This window comes from Megalobrama amblycephala, linkage group LG20, assembly GCF_018812025.1.
Source record: "Megalobrama amblycephala isolate DHTTF-2021 linkage group LG20, ASM1881202v1, whole genome shotgun sequence".
In the NCBI taxonomy this organism is placed as follows: domain Eukaryota; kingdom Metazoa; phylum Chordata; class Actinopteri; order Cypriniformes; family Xenocyprididae; genus Megalobrama; species Megalobrama amblycephala.
In genome coordinates this window covers 32,984,701-33,005,472 of record NC_063063.1, presented here as the reverse complement: position 1 = coordinate 33,005,472, position 20,772 = coordinate 32,984,701, and positions in this window count along the sequence as shown.

The following is a 20,772-nucleotide window of genomic DNA, read 5'->3' as shown; positions in this document are numbered from 1 at the left end:
CTTTAAGCTAAGTCATACTTCACCGTGCTTTCTGCTATATACTCACCATTCATCTCCTCTGTCCAGATCCGTGTGCCTCTAATTTAAATAAAGACTGCGTTTGTGTTACTCGCCTGTCTGTTCCCTTCTGTGATTTGACAATATGGAATGAAAGTCTGAATATATGGAATGAAACCTAAATATATGGAATACAAGTCTGTGTGCTATTCTCAGTATATGTTCTGTATATAACTTGACAGCCAGGTAAACTCTTCCCTGACATCAAGACTCTGAGGACAGTTCAACCCTTGTCCACAGGTTTATTGACGTTGCAATGGAAAGCTGAAACTGAAACATACATGAGCATAATCAGCACTATGTACAGATATCAGCGCATATATGAATTAAATCCTTAAGTTTTTACTGTTACAGTATGTTAGTGGGTTTTTTTTTATTTATTTTTTTTAGTTTATTTATTTTAATAGACATTTCTGAATGTAATATATGGCATCATATTTTACCTGTAGTCAATCACTTATTTATATGTATTATGAACTTTCAAAGTCTTGGAACAGTACAACCATCAGCATATAATATTACTCTAGCATAATAGTAGTGTAGATAGTAAATAACAGACTTCTAACAATAAAATTGACAAAATGTAACAACGCACCAAATAAGGACGTGCAATCGTAGATGTTGATAAAAACAATCAATACATACCCACGATGCTACAAAGGGCATAAGATGTATGCAGATGTCACAAGATTAACTCAGATACAATAAACATGGGCTACGTCCGAAAACTGGAAAATGCTGCCTTCTGAGGACACATTTCAAGGTAGTAAGGCATCAAGGCACATCCGAATCCAATGTTAGCTTCACTTCCTGTCTCATGAGATACCTTGCTCAGATCGATTTTTAAAGGAAGCATAGATGTATCCTTAGCTGCCTTTGATATCCCACAATCCTGTGCTTTCCATTCTGTGACAGTTGAGCTAGAAAAATAAAGATGGCGTCCGAAAGTTGCGTTTGCTGCTCAGTTTGTGTATAAATGTACGATTTTGACCAACATATTTCAATTTTGATATAATTTCTATCGAGAAATTACTACTGTAATAATTAAATATTTGTTTAGTTCTCACCAAAGCTCGCGCTATATTGCTGTAGATCATTAAACTGTTACGCTGCCTCAGAAGTCTGTCCGAAATCAGTTTCGTGAGGTACCTTCATGCACAAACGCTGCCATACAAATCATTCTCTTATAAGACAGCGAGGCAGCAAAACAGCTACCTAGGTTTTCGGACACAGCCATGCTCTCTGTGCCATGCTTGACTACTTCCTGATTAATGGTCACATGACATGACTCCTTCTTCTTCTTCTTCTTTTAAGTTTAATGGCAGTTGGCAAACCAAACTAAAATGGTGCATTACCGCCACCTACTGGATTGGAGTGTGGATAACATCATGGTAGTACTGACCTAAATCCTGTTAATTAAATGTGTATCTTTTAAGAAATTAAATACTTCTTCATATATTTTAAATTGCTTTGGACCATTACCTAATAATGCTTTAATAGAAAAAACTTCCATTTCCATTTCTCTTAATGCTTGAAATAATTTAAATCTTTCTCTATCATATGCCTCACATTTTAATAATACATGTTCTACTGTTTCCATATTTTCTGATCTACATTTGTCACAATATCCAGTCTGGTGTTTCCCAATCCTGACCATACTATGATTTAGTAAACAATGGCCAATGCGCATTCTTGAAATTAACACATCCTTCCGTCTGTTTCCAATACTTTTCCTTTCTGAACCAACTATTCTTTGAATATTGTATAGATGTCGACCCTTATTTCCACTGTCCCACTCCTTCTGCCATTTCGTCCTAATTTCCTTTGCTATTATACTTTTTATCTCAGTCTTACTCAATGCAATTTTAATGTCAACTTCTGGAAATTTTATGGCCTGTTTGGCTAACCTATCCACCTCTTCATTTCCTGCCACCCCCATATGAGCTGGTATCCAAAGAAAAAGAATCCTGATTCCCAAGAACCTGGTTCTAAAAAGACTTTGCAATATTTCATAAATTAAGTCCTGCCTAGCTGTAGAGATACCACTTGCTAGACTTTCAATTGCAGATAAAGAGTCTGTGCATATAACCGATCTAATTGGCTGAACTTCTTCAACCCACTGTAATGCTAATATAATTGCTATTAGTTCTGATGTAAATACTGAAATGTGATCTGATGTTCTTTTTAAAATGTTGACTTTAAATTGAGGTATAAACACTGCTGCAGATGTTGTACCAGAATCAGGATCCTTCGAACCATCAGTATATATCTGGACGGCACTATAATATACACGATCTATATAATCTTGTACTGTTACACTATCCAGGATACTCTCCTCATTATGCTTGTCTTTGTGTAACTGGGTATCAATAAAAGGCATGGGAAAAAACCAAGGAGGAACTGCTGGCAGAACCACACATGAGGCAATATTAACATCACTAATCCTCATGTCTCTTGCCTCCTCATTAATAAACCATCCGAAACTTGTTATTTTTTTATGGTTATATTCCCAACAGTCACTTAAAACATTCTTAACTGGATGATTTTCCGATTGACCTTTTATGTTTGCCCAGTATCTCATTCTTAACTTACTCCTTCTCATTTCTAGTGGCATTACTCCTGTCTCAACATTAAGTGAGGACACTGGTGATGATCTTATTGCTCCACACACTATCCTTAATGCTTGATTCTGAATTGCCTCAATCTTAGCAAGTTGAGTTTTTGATGCAGAACTATATACCATGCTACCATAATCTATAGTTGCTCCAATTAGTGCCACATAAATATTTTTAAGCGATTGGCGATGTGCTCCCCATTCAGCTCCAGCTAGACATCTCATTATATTTATCACTTTTTTACATTTATCTATTATTTTCTGTATATGTACTCTGAAATTTAATTTTGAGTCCATCCATATTCCTAAAAACCTAACAACTGATGTCTGCTCCATTGTTTCTCTATACATTTTGATATTTATAGTAGGGTTAGTTTTCTTTTTTGAAAAACAAATTACTTGTGATTTTGCCATAGAAAGTCTAAAGCCCCATTTATTTGCCCAGTTTTCTATCAAATTGACAGCATTTTGAACCTTATCCTGTACAAACTTAACATTCCTACCTCTTTTCCATATTGCAGCATCATCAGCATATAAGGATTTCCCTATCCCAGGCTCAATCTGAGAAAAAATGTCATTAATCATTAAATTAAACAAAATAGGACTACTAACACTACCTTGAGGAGTTCCATTCTCAACTGAATAACTCGAAGAATACGAACATCCCACTCTGACTTGAATAGTTCTATTTAACAGAAAGTTCATAACCCAGTTATACATTTTACCTTTTATTCCCATCATTTCCAGCTTAATTAAAAGTCCCTCCTTCCACAACATATCATATGCCTTTTCAACATCCAGAAAGACACCTACCAAAACCTCTTTATTTACCTGAGCCTTTCTTATGTCAGCTTCTAAACATATCACAGAATCCATAGTGTTTCTCCCTTTTCTGAAGCCACTTTGGTAAGGGGAGAAGATATTCCTCCTCTCAATAACATATACCAGCCTACTCATTATCATACGTTCCATAATCTTGCATATATTTGAGGTTAGAGCTATAGGCCTATAATTAATAGGTTGCGTATGATCTTTACCTGGTTTTGCTACTGGGATAATTACTCCATGTTTCCATTCCATTGGAAGCTTTCCTGAATTCCATACCTTATTAAAAAGATTTAAAATTACATTTAATGAAGGGTCTGATAAATGCTTGAACATTTCATAGCATATCTCATCCCTCCCAGGAGAAGTCTGTTTGGTCCCAGCTATTGCTCTTTTTAACTCATACATAGTTAGCTCATAATCCAGTGGATCTCCAGTTGACTCCTTAACTTCCAATATATGTGGATTCTCCCTCACACTCTGTTCCCTTATCTTCATCAACTCATTTGATATATTTCCATTACTATGGACTTTCACAAAAGTTTGTGCAAGAATCTCTGCCTTCCTGCAATCGGACACAACTACTTCCTCATTATGAATTATCGTCGGAATACTATTATTTCTTTGTTTTCCTCCCATCTTTTTAATCATATTCCAAACCTCATTAATTTCAATGTTTCCACCAATATTATTACAAAACTCTCTCCAATAATTTCTTTTTGCTGTCCTGATAACCCTCCTCACAATTGCCTGAGCTTTTTTATAAACAATAAAATCATCATAGCTAAAAGATCTTCTTACTTTTTTAAGTGTTTTGTTTCTTTCTTTAATTGCCTTATTGCATTCTTCATTCCACCACGGAACCATTTTCTTCCTACTACATGCCTTCTTTCTACCAAATACTTCTTCTGCTGTGTTCCTAAGAACCTCACTGATTTTTGAATTTAAAACTTCAATATCTTCTATATCATCATCATTGATTTTAGTCATTTTGTTTTGGCAAATCTCACTATACAACTCCCAGTCTCCTGATTTAAAATTCCACCTAGGAATTCTTTCCAGAACTGTTTTTGTTAAGTCAACTCCAATAGTACTATAAACAGGAAAATGATCGCTACCAATAGAGCTTTCATTCAATACTTTCCAATCACATCTTTGAGCTAAATTTTCAGACACTATTGTCAAATCTAACACAGAGTATTTACATTGTGATAAATTAACTCTTGTGTAGCTTCCGTCATTAATGCAAACTAACCCTCCCCAGTCCAGCATATCTTCTATAATCAATCCATTATAATCAGTATTAGAACTCCCCCAAAGAGTACTGTGAGCATTAAAATCACCACACCACACCATTTTATAATCCCCAATTTCTCCAATATTTTCCATCATATCCTTAGTTAGCTTGTCACATGGATTATAAAAAATTAATTATCCTAATACTCTGATTTCCTTCCCATACCTCCACTACCACAGCCTCATACTCATTATTGTCTTCAATTTTCCTAAACCCTATACCTTGTTTAATAAAAGTTGCTACTCCACCACCATTTCCTTTTTTCCTATCTTTCCTAATTGTCTCATACCCACTAATCAAAAAATTTAACTGTGGTTTAAGCCACGTTTCCTGAACACAAATAATATCTGGGGACATCTCACAATTTGCTATAAAATGCTTAAATTCTTGCCCATTTGCAATTAAACTTCTTGCATTCCACTGCAAGATTACAAAGACCATTATGAGCCCCCACATGATGTCTGACTGTTTGTTGCTTGTATCAAGAGTCTTTCATTTATCATGTCTACAGATATGTTTGTCAATTCCAAATATTTTTCTGCAGCTCTTATGATTATCTTAATCCTTTCAGATCTACTTTCAGTCTGCGCTGAACAATTGACCACTTCTGCAACAAAAGCTATGATTGCAACTTTGTCTTCAATCAATTCAGTCATTTTTCTTGGTGTTGGTATCTTACTTGGTTGTGGTTGTTTCCTAACAGGGGCCTCCTCTACTATGCTTACTTTGGGGGTTTGTTTTACTTTTTTAAGTGCTTCAGCATATGATATTCCTTCTTCCATTCTCACGTTTTGAACCTTACTTGCATCTTTCCTTGCTACACAACCTCCATAAGCTGCACTGTGCTCACCCCCACAATTACAGCATTTTGGTGCTTTACCTTGTCCGCATTTACCATACTCATGGTCACCTCCACATCTTGCGCATCTTTGTTTGCCTCTACATACAGCAGCCACATGTCCGTATTTTTGGCATTTGAAACACCTTAATGGAGGAGGAATGTACACTCTGACTCCATAGCTGACAAATCCCAAATATACTCTTTCTGGTAGTTTGACCTCATCAAAGACCAACATAACTGAAAGACTGTCCGTTTTCTCATTGTTTCTGAAACATTTCAAGCGTCTTACTTCCTTAACTGCCGCTCCCCTTATATTACTTTTGATCATCTCATCTGAAACATCCAAAGGAATTCCATATATTACCCCTCTAATCCAGTTTCTCTCTTCTGGAATTGAGCATTCTATTTTATGTCCGATCATTGACTTAATTTTCAAAGTTTCTTTTTGTTGCTTAATATATTTACAAAACAACAACAGTCTTCCATCCTTCAAAGTTTTAATATTCTCTACAGTCCCTACACTTTCTTTGATTGCTTTTGTAAGTTTCAAAGGGTTGATGTTACTCACAGAGTCGGTAGCAAACTTTATCATTACTTTATACTCCTTCTTCCTTTGTGCCAGTTGACTTCCCTTGTCGCTTTCCGTGTCTGACATTAAATCACGACTTTTCTTCCTTTTCTTTGTTTTAACTACATTCCAGCCTAAACTTGAATTCCCTCCACTGTCTTCCTCAAACCTATCATCCTCCATTTCCGGATCACTTCCGGAATCTACATCAGTTCCTACCATCCGTACACCAGTCACAATCCAGCCGTTTGCCAACCTCCTCTCACATGACTCCTTACTGAAACCCAGGATTCTTAAAGGGACCATGGCCAAATAAAACACAAGATCGCTTAAAGAATAGAAACAAGACTAACATATTATGTGATAACGGAACACTGATGTGCGAAATAACAATAATAATAATACCTTTTATTTTACATAGCGCCTTTAAAAGTGGCTTTCTCAAAGCGCTTTACAAGAAAACAACACACTTTAAATACAAAAAATATACATCAAAGAAATAGAAAAAATAAAATGATTAATCAAGTAAAAGCAATCCTAATGTATTTGCTTCCCTGATGTCAGCTGGGATAGAGTTCCAAAGCTTAGGAGCATAAGAAGAAAATGCTCTATCACCCCTAGAGCGAAGCCGTGTCTTAGGAACAACTAAGAGTCCACTCTGAGAGGAACGCAGATTTTGACATGGTGTGTAAGGCATTTAAAGATCAGTCAAGTACTGAGGAGCCAGATCATGCAAAGCCTTATAAGTTAACATGAGGACTTTAAAATCAATATGATATCTGACAGGGAGCCAGTGCAAAGACTTCAAGACAGGGGTAATATGATCACCAGCCCTGACCCCAAACAGTACTCAAGCAGCTGAATTTTGTAAATATTCAAGTTTGTTCAGTAATGATTTAGATACTCCAACTAGAAGACCATTACAATAGTTCAGACGTGAAAAGACAAAAGAGTTTATCAACTTCTCTGCCACAGGATAGGACAACATTCGACATAAACGTGCTATATTTGAGGTGAAAAAATGATGTTTTAACCATATTCTGAACAAAAGGCTCAAATGACAGTGTGGCATCAAAGATGACACCAAGATTTTTTAATTTGCTTTGAAACTCCAAGTCAACACCATCAACAGACAAAGTAAGAGAACCACCAGCATTTCGCAGTTGATGAGGAGAGCCTAGGAGCATAATGTCTGTTTTAGAGCCATTTAAAGACAGAAAATTATTAGATATCCAAATCTTGATCTCAGTGATACAGCTGGAAAGATGCACAATGTCCATATGTTGACCTGGCCTTGAATGTATATAAATCTGCATATCATCGGCATAAAAGTGATAGTTCAGGTCTAGAGATCTAAGTAGTTGACCAAGTGGATAAATATACATATTAAAAAAGTAAGGGACCCAATACTGACCCCTGTGGGACACCATTATGTACAGAACCAACTTACAGACCTATAGCCACCCATAAAAACAAATTGACTGCGGTCAGTAAGATAGGACCTAAACCAGCCAAGAACTGTCTCTAACAAACCAAATACAGTTTCCAGACGATTAAGTAACAATGCATGATCAACAGTATCAAAGGCAGAACTAAGATCCAAGAGTAAGAAGCTATTAGCAAGTCATTAGTGACTTTAACCAACGGGGTCTCTGTGCTGTGCAGTTTCCCAGATTAATGGGGCTCAAATAAATTATTTTCAATTAAGTGATTGTTCAGTTGGGCCGCAACCACACCCTCTAAGATTTTAGCCAGGAATGGAAGATTTGAAATTGGCAAATTTGAAAGAACGTTCACATCAGAACTTTTTAAAATGGAAGTTGGAAGTTGGAAGTGGAAGCTTTCATACGAGAAACCTGCTTGCAGAGTAACTCAGGTTGTAGTGCAGTAAATTTGGAAAATGGAGTGCCAGAAAAGCTAGATGTAGTATCATTTGAACAGCAGAAGAACTATGCATATTTGCACAAACATTATCAATCTTCTCACTGAAAAATTTGAGAAACTCATTGCACAACCAATCAGATGAAGTCAAAGAACTGACACCATCTACATTAAGTAGACTATTGTGTGAAAAAGCTGTCTAGGATTGTTTTGATTATTTTCATTAATATTCTTGCAGTTTCAGTAGCTACTCTGTAGTGTGCCAAACAGCTTTTCCAAGCTTGATGAAACACATATAGACCAGAGCAATGCCACTTTCGCTCCAATTTCCGACATGCTGCCTTCCTTCTGGGTACGCAAATCATCATTATACCAAGGAGACGACTGTACAAATGAGACATTACGTGTTTTTATGGCAGCAAAGATGTCCAAGTTGGCTGTAAGGACATTGTTAAATACAGAGATTTTATCCTCAAGAGGAGCAGAAGACATGGCATTTAAGGAAGAGAAAATTGAATTTGCAAAATTAGCATGATCAATTGATTGCCATATACGGAATGAAAATAGATCGTGAAACTTCTCTACTAGAAAGTGATACCTCAATATTAACAAAAGATAGCTAAATTGTCTGAAAGACCAACATCCAAAGCAGAAAAATTAGAGAGAAAAAGAGTCATTTGCAATGACTAAATCCAATGTATGCCCCTTACAATGAGTGGGAACATTTACAAACTGAGAGAGATTAAAACACTCCAAGAGCGACAGAAAATCCTTGGCCATGCCACAGGCTTTCTAATCTATATGTATGTTAAAATCACCCAGAATCAAAATTCTCTTAAATTTGACAGACAATGTGGAAAGTAGATCAGCAAACTCAGACAAAAAAATATCCTTATTTGGTTTTGGAGGTCTATAAATAGTGACCATAGCAGCATGGTGAGCAGCATGAGAAGCAGATACATTTAAAACCAGGTATTCAAATGTTTTAAAAGGAGGTACAGGTGTATCTTGTATTGCAGTTTATAGACCAGTATAATACCACCACCTCTACCTGTAGTCCGCGAGACATCAAAGAGTCCAAAGCCCGCTGGAGTCAGCTGATTAAAAAGAAGACCATCGTCCTGTTTATGCCAAGTTTCCATGAGAAACAACAAGTCCAGTTTTTTGTCCATGATAAAATCCGACAGAAGCAAAGGTTTATTGTTCACAGAGAGCACATTTAATAATGCGGCATTTAAACGGCTTGTAGTCACCGCAGCGCAGGATTTCAACTCACCCGGCAGAACTGATAGGTTAGTAAAATCAACACCAGAATAAGATGGTCTTCTAGTCCTTCGACGGCAGTTCAAAACTGGGATGAAAGAAGACGAGGAAGAGACATAGTTTCATCCTGAGCTCCGATGAATGTATCGCTTGGGCCGCAACAATCCAGCCCTGTCACAGTGGTCGTAGGTGTCTTTAGACAGATAATAATTTCACTTCAGGGATAACAGCTGGAGGGAGGTGTACTGTAAGGCCATATTCGCTGAAGCCGCGTCAACACCAGCTCCAAGCAGGCCTACCCATGAGTCCACAAAGCCAATCGAAAGCCTCCAGGCCAACAGCAATAGGAGCAAAATCCCGGCGTACATAGGTAGAATACACCGCATCGCAGCATAAATATAAGATGATAGAAGAGGTAAAACAGCGGAGGCCTCAACAGCAAATTATCTATTCAGGGAGCGAAGCGGAGCGGCAGCCAAACGCACCAGCGTACCCAGCTCGACCGGAAGCTTACACATCACCTCAACAAATTCTATGATGATACATCTACTTTGGACTCTGGGGAAAGTAGGAACACTACCTCTGTAATAGGTCTAAGAAAAAGCGTAGAACCTCCTGGTTTAATGACCTTTGCCTCAACCTGACCCACCTTCCCATCTTGGCTAGGGAAGGTCTGAGTTACCAGTCCAAGGGGCCATTATTTTTGTGGTACTTGGCTATTCTTGAGGAGGACAACACTTTCTGGTCACTTGCCATGGTCTGAACAAATGTGTTTTACAAGCCCACGCACTGCAAGAAAACGTCTAAGAGCATTGATGAAGCTGGATGTGTTGAGGGACTCTATAACTTCAATATGAACAGCTCTTATGCTCATAGATGTAAAAATGACAGCCCACCTCTTACTGTGTGAAAACCCTCCTCTTGTCCGTCATGAGGCGACACTCCAAGGGCCAAATACATCCAGTGCAACACTGGTGAAGGGAGGGTCTGTTGAGAGGCGATCTGCTGGAAGACTGGACATTTTCTGGATACTGAGTGGAGCTCTAAGCCGTCTGCAAGTTGCACACTGATGGATGATGCTACTCACCTTTCGTTTCCCACCAACCAACCAACCAACCACCCACCAAAGCCAGCTGAACGGACAGCTCCTTCAGTAAAGTGATGGCCTTGATGGTGGATATGGTGGTGTCTAATGAGCAAAGCTGCAATGTGATGCTTGCCAGGAATTATCAAAGGAGACTTCTCACTCTGATTAAGGCTTGAATGGTGGAGACGACCTTCCACTCTCAGCAGACCTTTTGCATCAATGAATGGATCCAGAGTGTGAAGAGGACTACTTCTTGGAATCTTCTCTTGCTTTTGGATACATTTGATTTCTTGACTGTAAACCTCTTCTTGCACCTCTTTGATGATGATGGCGGAAGCTTTATTGGATTCCTCCACTGTGAATTCTGCCTTGCAGTAATGCCAGCCCTTACAAGAACTGTTTTTCTTTGCAGCTTTATTGAAAAGACAGGCTACGTGAATAAGGTGTGTAATAGCACCCGTTAGTGACTTCCAAGATAAAAACTTGGCAAATCGTTGGGAACCAAGCTGCTTGGATGACGTTGTAGTGCTTAAAGTGGATACTAGAGGACCTACATCTGGATCTGAACTTGGATCAACATGGTTGTAAGTGCTCTCAGAGGTACCTGGTTCTGGCATGAGCAGAAATTTGGGTCCACTTAGCCAATTGGTGTTTTGTAAGTGGGCTGTAGGAACAGACCATGTCGCATGATCTGCGGGGTTTTGGTCTGTTGGCACATAGCGCCATTGGTCAGGATTGGAGGACCTTTGGATACTTTGCACCCTGTTCCTGCAGCATCTGTGACTTTTAAATATGCCACTCCAGCAATAGCTTTGGTCGATGCATCAGAAAAGACACAAAGTTCCCTTTTGACAGCTGTTGATGGTGAAGTCTCAGTATAAGGCCTGGAGATGGAAAGACTGGATAGCTCTGTCAAAGAAGCTCTCCATGACGTCCAAGCTTCCTCCATTTCTTGTGGTAATGGAGCATCCAAGTCACCACTCTCAGTAGTGAGCTCTCTCAGAATAGCCTTACCTTGAATTGTGACTGGCGCTACAAACCCAAGAGGATCATAGAGGCTGTTGATAGTTGATAAAACACCTTGCCGGGTATAAGGTTTTATCTCATCACAGACACTGAAGAGGAAACAGTCGGTATGGAGGTTCCAATTGAGTCCAAGACTATGTTGCATTGGCAGTGTGTCTGCCTCAAAGTCTAGATCTTTCAGGTCACTTGCATGATCTCTGGATGGGAAAGCTTCCATGACCTCTTTGTTGTTTGCTGCAATCTTATGTAGCCTCAGATTGGATTTGGAGAGAACATCCTGTGTCTTTTTCATCAAATTGATAGCAGCTTCAGCTGTAGGCAGGGACTTCAGGCCATCATCTACATAGAAGTCACGCATCACAAAATGCTTGACATCAGGGTCGACATGGAACTTGCTGATCTGAATAGACTTGTGCAGGCAATGAATAGCCACCACAGGTGAGGGGCTATTACCAAAGACATGGACCCTCATGCGATAGTCCACAATGTCTTTGGAAAGGTCATTGTCTTAGAAAACATAGAAAGTTCCTGTCTTCTTCCCTTACCAAAAAAGACTTAGAACATCTGTTCTATGTCTGCTGTGAAGGCAATGGCTTTGGCAATGGAGTCAAACACTACTCTGATTTGCTTAGGTTTCTTCGGATGGTACACTCCGAATGTTGGCAGGTACCATTGTTCTTCTTTCTCGCTCAGAGGAGGGGCCAACTCAGCATGGCCATTTTTAAACATCTTGTCCATGAAGCTGAGGAAATGTTCTCTCATTTCAGGCTTCCTTTGAAAGTTGCGTTTGAGAGGCAAAAGACCTTTCAGTGCTTGTGGCCTGTTGTTGGGAAGGCATGGACGTGGATTCTTAAAAGGTAATGGTGCTACCCAACTGTTGTTTGAATCTTTTTGTAGACCTTCCTCCATGATTTTCATGAAAGAGGCATCCTGAATCGAAGGAGCCACCTGGTTATCATCTTTGGTTTGCTTAAACACAGTGCATCCCAGGTGGTCAGCATCACAGATATACTCATCCACAGAATATGTTGGGGGGTAGTCAGTTGGATGTCCCTGTATTTTCTTTAACCTGGCAATGCACAGAAATTAAACTTACAGTTAGGACATGGACTAAAGAGAGTTGGGCGTTTTGGCTCTGTGATGTTTGTGTGAAAGTTTGTCTGTGGTTTGTGGACATTTCCCAGATATACATTGCCAACAATGACCCATCCCAGATCCAACTTCTGTGCATAGCCATAGTTGTGTGAGCCATTCACCTGTTTACGGACCTTATGAACTCTTATGATGTCCTGACCTAAGAGAAGCATAATTGGGGCTTGTGGATCTGATTCTGGAATGAGGTGTGCCACAGACTTTAAGTGTGCGTGACGACGAGCAATATCGGGAGTTGGAATCTCGTCTCTGTTATAGGGAATGTCGTTACATTCTATTAGGCTTGGTAATGGGATGCGGACAGTTCCATCCAGAGATTCCACTTCATAGCTGCAAGCCCTTCTTCCAGCTGACTCCTTTACTCCCGCACATGATCTTAATGTGTACAGAGCACTTTGGTCACTGAACACTTCAAAGAACTGTGAGCAAACTAGTGACCTGTTGCTCTGTTCGTCCAGGATTGCATAGAATTTTACTGCTTTGTCTCTGTGGCCAGCTGGAGATACTTTTACAAGGCATATTTTAGAGCGGTCTGTCTGATCTTCCCCACAGACTTCTGTGCATTTGCTAGTAACTCGAGATTTAACATTTTACATTTGCTGGTAACTTCCTCCCCCTCCCCGCCGTGCTCAGGAGCAGCGTCTACTTCTTCTATCCAGGGCGCGGGTCCAGGGTGGAGCACTGTGTGGTGCCTTTCTGTATTGAAGACTGTGTTATGCACTGGTTACTATTACGGTTCTAAATCACCTTAGAGGATTATTTACCAATTAATGTCCAGGGACTAGGAGAGGAGTAAAGACGCCAGAGTCATGAATCAGATTCACCGATTGTATTGATTGATAAAATAAAAGAATGAATGATTCAGAATATTAACAAACATAAATATGTCTCAAATCAAACGGCGTAGGCCTACGCAAATTAACCAAACAATACAACAATGTGATTTGACTCAAAAGATACAATTATGATGGTGAGATCAGGCAATGAAGTTGTGAAAATAGGGGTACTCAGTCTCTGCAAGTCCCAAGTGTTCCAGAAAAGTCCATTCAATGAAAGGAGGGTGCAGATCTTCTCAATCGTCGATCCTCACACGTGATGCCATCACATTGATACCCGAACAGGTGGTTACATATTCTCATCTGGTCCTGAGAGGCTTAATGTGATGCAATATTAACAGATGCTTCGTGTGCTGCGGTGTTCTGTGTGCGTGATGGGTGTGTGATAAGCGCTGTCAGCTGGACAAACGTGGATGAACGTGGTTCTACAAATAAACAATAAAAACTCAATTAGTTCTCTGATATGATATATATAACAAAGTGCTGCGTCATTATCGTTTCACACGAGTGAACATACGAGACATCACAAACGTGTGATAAATGTACAATATAGCAGCTGATCCTTTACAACTGAATAAATGTCTTATTGATGCAACTAATATCACGTCAAGACAATGATTATTAAACTGAATAGTGAAACAAACACTTACAGTCGGCAGTGACGCACGCGATGGTATTCACCATACAATTCCACATGTCTCTGGAGCGATCACACAACATCGGCCGCCCATCACATCTGAAAATACTAAACTGCTCCCAATATGAGTGGTCTATAGAGGATTTATAACTGAATGTCTATAAATCCGCACTAAACCATTTATTTACAGTATTGACACGCACCGCATTTCTTCCATCTCGTTCTCCATTGCCGTGTATCTGATCTCGCGCTATTATTCGCTGAACTCGCGAGACTTTCAATTAAACTCCGCCTACTCAGCAGATGCAGTACTAAAACAGAGCACTGTGCAACTATTATAATAACATCAATTTTACTTGAACATGGCCTTTTGCACACTTTCACTCTTACATTCAGAACATTGGATTTTAATTTTAGTTTTTTGCGATATGTGATGCCGAAGAGCAGTCTTTAAAGCACACAATATTCTCTTTTAAAATTGTTTTGCGAGCTTCAATGGGCCTTTCCCTGAATGCACAGCATTTACACAGAGGATGTGGTTTTCTATGAATGGGATACAGTTTATCGCAGATGTCAGTTTTGGGAGGGCTCACCAGTATCAATGGGAAATCTGGAAGATACCGTTGTCTTGTGTACAGAGATTTCTCGTTGTTTACTGGGCTTCCAAGCCGTCTTCTCCATCTTGGGAGCCATGTCTATATGAGAGATAAAGTTAAAACTTCGATCATTCCCAATTCTAGCCTTCTGACTAACAAAGTCTATGAAGTAGGCAGAGGGAGGATAGGGAACATGGTTTTGTTGCTTGTAGGCTACATCAACTGATGCACTTTTCTTGTAGACGAAACGACAGCTTCTGTACTATTGGATTGATGCCTCTTGCCGTGTCTAAGAAAGCGAGGCCGGGCAAGTCTCCTTCCTTAGCGGAATGAAGCTCCATTAGAAGATCACTCAACTTTGTCAACTTTCGATTCTAATTTCGATTCGCTATTTTTGGAAAGGTGTCAATTCGTTTGAACAAAGTATCTATCACTTCTGTTGAGCCATAAATTTGTTCAAGTCTGTCCCATGCCATTGCCAGTCCTGCTTGTGGATTGTTGATATGTATTGCCCTTATCTGTTCCACATGCTCTGCTGATTCCTTGCCAAGCCACTTCAGCAGGAGATTCATCTCTTCACTGGGTGTCAGGTTTAAATCAGTAGTTACAGCCTGAAAAGAATGTTTCCAGCCTCTGTAGTTCTGAGGTTTATCATTAAACTGAAATAAGCCTGTTGCCACAAGCTCACGACGAGCAAGATATCTTACAAAGTCATTTATGTTTGAGCTGCCATGATTTGAGTTTGGGGATATGGGGTAGGATAGAGGAGTAGGATGACCACTGTTAGTTTGCTGTCTGAAATGTTGCACAGGAGTAGCATGGTTGCTCTCGAATCTAACTTCTCATGACTCACAAGCTTGTTCATTTTCATAGATGCATGGCTGTTTTGCAGTAATATGAGATGGTTGGAAAGCAGCACTGGTTTGGTGTGCAAGGAAAGGTTTGGCTTCAGGTTTAAGATGTGAAGCTGAAATGCTGTAGTTTGGGCTTGGTTCTGTTTTTGGGGGATGTCAACATCACACAGCTGGACTTCTGTCTCTTGTTCTTTAGTTTAGTCAATAACATATTGTTCAGTGCGTTGTTTCCAAGGGGGCAGAATTTAAACTTAATCTGCAACTGTTTTTCTCTATATTTTCATCAATAGCAGCTTCAAGCACCTCTGCTTCTGCAATGGCTGCTGCTGTTTCTTTCTTATGTTTAAGCATTTCCATAGATGCCTCCAGCTTGGCTTTTTGTAGCTTCCTCTTCAACGGAGGCAAGACATGCTTTTGCTGCCTCTGCTCTCGCTCTCGCCTTAGCTGCTGCTGACCCAGTTGACGATGCACTTGAAGCACGAGAGCTTGTCTTTAATGAAAACGTTTCTGTTGCCATGGCACAGTCTTGTGGTGTATCTCTCCACACAGCTATAGTCTGATAGTTGTCCACTGGCTGCGTGTGACAATGCTTTTATTGTAATCTGTCTGCCTGTATTGCTTGCCTTTTAAAAGTTGTGGTTTCACTGTGCTGTCCTCAGTTCTGTATATAACTTGACAGCCAGGTAAACTCTTCCATAACTTCAAGACTCTGAAGACAGTTCACTCCTTGTCCACAGGTTTATTGATGTTGCAATGGGTTGGTGAAACTGAAACATACATGAGCATAATCAGCACTTATACAGATATCAACTCAAATCATATTAATTAAATCCTTAAATTTGTACTGTTACAGTATGTTAGTGTTTTTTTTTTGTTGTTGTTTTTTGTTTTTTACAGTTTATATATTTTAATAGACATTTCTTAATGTAATATGGCATCATATTTTACCTGTAGTCAATCACTTATTTATATGTAATATGAACTTTCTCTAGGAACAGTACAACCATAAGCATATAATATTACTCTAGCATAATAGTAGTGTAAATAACAGACTTCTAAAAATAAAATTCACAAAATGTAACAATGCACAATCAATACAATACCCACAATGCTACAAAGGGCATAAGATGTATGCAGATGTCACAAGATTAGCTCAGATACAATAAAAATACTGCTCTCTGTGCCATGCTTGACTACTTCCTGATTTATGGTCTCATGACATGACTCCTTACTGAAACCCAGGATTCTTAAAGGGACCATGGCCAAATAAAACACAGGATCACTTAAAGGTCCCGTTCTTCGTGATCCCATGTTTCAAACTTTAGTTAGTGTGTAATGTTGTTGTTAGAGTATAAATAAAATCTGTAAAATTTTAAAGCTCAAAGTTCAATGCCAAGCGAGATATTTTATTTAACAGAAGTCGCCTACATCGAACGGCCAGTTTGGACTACATCCCTCTACTTCCTTCTTTAATGACGTCACTAAAACAGTTTTTTGACTAACCTCCGCCCACAGGAATACACAAGAGTTGCGTTTGTAGAGTGTGTTTGTCGCCATGTCGTCGAAACGCTGTTATTTTCATCCCGCAGTCCAATCACGGGGTCTGATTCCGGCTCAAATTGATAGGGTAAAATTAAAGACATGTTTACAATAACACTGAGCGCGTACATCTCCACGTTATGGTAAGAGGCGTGACCTTTCCGGGCAAGGAGCGCTAAGCTGCTGTCGAATCACAACACAGGAACCGCTGGCACAATCAGAACTCGTTACGTATTTCTGAAGGAGGGACTTCATAGAACAAGGAAGTCATCAGCCTGTTTTTATGACAGTGGAAACAGCGGTATACAGATAAGTAAATTATGTGAAAAATACTGTGTTTTTTACACGCGAAACATGAACACATGTTATATTGCACACTATAAACACAATCAAAGCTTCAAAAAAACACGAAAAACGGGACCTTTAAAGAATAGAAACAAGACTAACATATTATGTGGTCACGGAACAGTCTGAATATATTGAATACAAGTTTGAATATATGGAATGAAAGTCTGAATATATGGAACGGAAGTCTGAATGTATGGAACGGAATTTGCAATATTTGGAAAGAAAGTTCAAATTTGACAGTACTTATTGAATAACGTATAGTGGTACAAGGTAAGGTTGCGGTAGAGACGAGGCGTTCACAGACTTCAACAAACGGTATTTAATCAACAACGAAGGAGACAAAACAACCATACACACATTAACTAACAATAAGAACAGACAAGGAGTGAAGGGAGCGAGTCCATTATAAAGGGAGTGCAGATGATCAGGAACAGGTGCAGGTAATCCATGATTTTGGGGAGATGACGAGGAAGTGAGTGCAGGTGATGAAACAAGGAGGATGATGGGAAATGGAGTCCAATAACGAAGGGAACTGTGACATAGAGCTAGTTATATGCCTGTTATCAGCAGGGTTTGGGAGCAACGGAATACATGTAACTTAGTTACATATTGAAAATACAAAATTTAAGTAACTGTATTTCATTACAGTTATATTTTAAATGGGTGGTAATCAAATTACAGTTACATCCTAAAAGTATTTTAGATTACCAAAGTGAATTTTAATGTTTTTATTTCATTTAAACATTAATGTAAAATAAATTTTTATTTCATTTAAACATTAATGTAATCAAAAACCTCTCTAACAGTCTGCAAAAGCATCCTAAGCTACAATTCTGCTCATAAGTTTCATCTCCCTTGCAGAATATGCAAAATTGTAATAACAAAATAAGTGGGATCAAAAAGTTTACACCCCCAGCCCTTTTTGAGCATCAGCATTTTTCCATTGCATTTTTTCTTTCAAGAAATATTGTAGAAAACTGATGTAGAGATGACCTGCAGAGGAAAACCAAGTCCTATGTTTGGTGGCCCCTTTGTGTTACATACCTTATTAATATTCCAAAGTATTCTAAAGTATTGAGAATAAGTTAAAAACAAAAAAAACAAAAAAACTTGTAGCGGTTGTACAGTTATTAATCAATTTATGGCTTATATTATATATGAATTATAATAAATCATAAAGCTTTGTGATCAATTATGATGCATATATCAACCCAAGGGGGAATTAAATATATATATTGTGAATTAATTACAACGAATTATAATCAGTCACATATATGATTAGCTCTTGTTTAATAATTATTTAGAGAAACTACGTTCGTCCAGCAAACCTAGCTCCTCCTAGAATGTTATAAGCGGAGTTGTTCTCTGGCCACGAGAACAATTCCTATTATAGCATCAAAGCCTAAAGCGATCAAAGAACGTTAAAGTGACCTGGTTTTGGTTGAAATGAGCAAAAAGAACAATCGAGCATGAATAATGTGTTTAATATATGCAAACTACGACTACAGAGGTTATACGGCTATACATTAGGATATACACATACATACAAGAGTGAAAGTAGGAAAGAGAGAAGGCAAGTAGCAAAACCTAACAGTCCTTGAAAGCCAGCACAGAAATCAGTTTCATGATCCAAGATTCAGAAACGGTACTTGCGTCAGTTTGCTTGCCGGTTTCAGTTCTGTGCTGCTGCAGTTCATTGGCTTCTTCCGTTTCCGCGGGAGGGTTTGAACTGAGGCCGTGAAAGTTAGGGGGGGGGCCCTTTCATGTCCCAAGAGCTAGGAAATTGGGCCCTGTGTTACCTCGGAAGGTAACAAAGCTGTCAGAGTGTCTGTTTCTCTCTGGACTGGCCAGAGCCGAGGTCAGATTACAACACAGTCCAGCATGCGAGAAGCATCCTGAAGATTCCAGATTTTATTGACTGTCCTGATAAGTGTGCATATGCTACAAACTTGTGTAAACAAAATGCATTACAAATTACTTTTTAAAGCATGTATTTTATAATCAGTAGTGAAATACGTTTTAAAAGTAACCTTCCCAACCCTGGTTATCAGAGCAGTATATCCTTCTGAGTTCCATGACTTTAAAATTACAGTCAATGATATTTTCCAATACTTTATTGAACTAGACAAATTTTGGCAACAGCTGGTCATTGTCAAACGTTGTTGCAGCAAAGGATGAGATGTAGGATCTAATTGCAGCAATTTACAAGTTTTAATGAACAGAACTCAGAATCACTTGAACAGCAACGTATACAGAACAGAGAACTGACAAAGGAACTGAACAAACACAGGGCTTAAATACACAGTGAACAGAAGATCCAAACGAGACTAACAAGACACAGCTGAACTCAAACATTAATCAAATCAGGAACCATGACAACACGTGGCGGGAAACTGAAAACAATGGGGAACATGTGACCAAAGAAAAACTCTAAACATGAACTAAACAGAACAAAACAACTCAAACCATAGCAGTCCCCCGCCCTCCCGGCAGGCACGACCTCACGCCTTATAACATCCACAAGGGTGGGAGGGTGGGGGCTCTGGAGGCTGACAAGGGCGTGGCTATCGGGACAGGTAGCCTCCAGGGCGGCGCCAGCAGTTCGGGGGGCCATAGTGACGCTGCCTCCGTGGCCTTCTTCAGGAAATTCTCTTGGGAGGGCTTATCAGGTTCCCATCAGCAGGCTCGTAGGCTGGAGCCCCCTCCGGGCCCGGGGCGGAGACCGGAGCCCCCTCTGGGCTCAGGGCGGAGGCTGGGATGGAGACAGGAGCCCCCTCTGGGCTCGGGGCGGAGACTGGGACAGCACTTGGCTCTGACCAGAAATCGATCAGCCAAGGATCCTCCAAGGGCACTAAAGCGGACCTGGGCATGGCGGCCATCTTGTGACCAGGCTTGCAGGTTGGGGCAGTATTCTTCATTCTCCACGATGGTCAAGGGGGATTCGTTGTGGACCAGTACCCACTCAACAATATCCAGGAAGTTTCCCCGAGGCCCATCTCCGGGTAGGCGTCCTTTGGTTTCAGCATTGAGACCTGCCTGGAAAAACACACAGAGGCTGGTGTCATCATAATGAACAAAAGGTACCAAATTCAAATACCTCTGTGTGTGGGCCTCAAGGGACAGATCCCCCTGGGAGAAGAGGAGAATTTCCACTGCTGCTAGATCCATGGATCCATGGTCAGTTCTTCTGTCATATGTTGTTGCAGCAAAGGATGAGCTGTAGGATCTAATTGCAGCAATTTACAAGTTTTAATGAACAGAACTCAGAATCACTTGAACAGGAAACAGAACAGCAATGTATACATAACAGAGAACTGAACAAACACAGGGCTTAAATACACTGTGAACAGA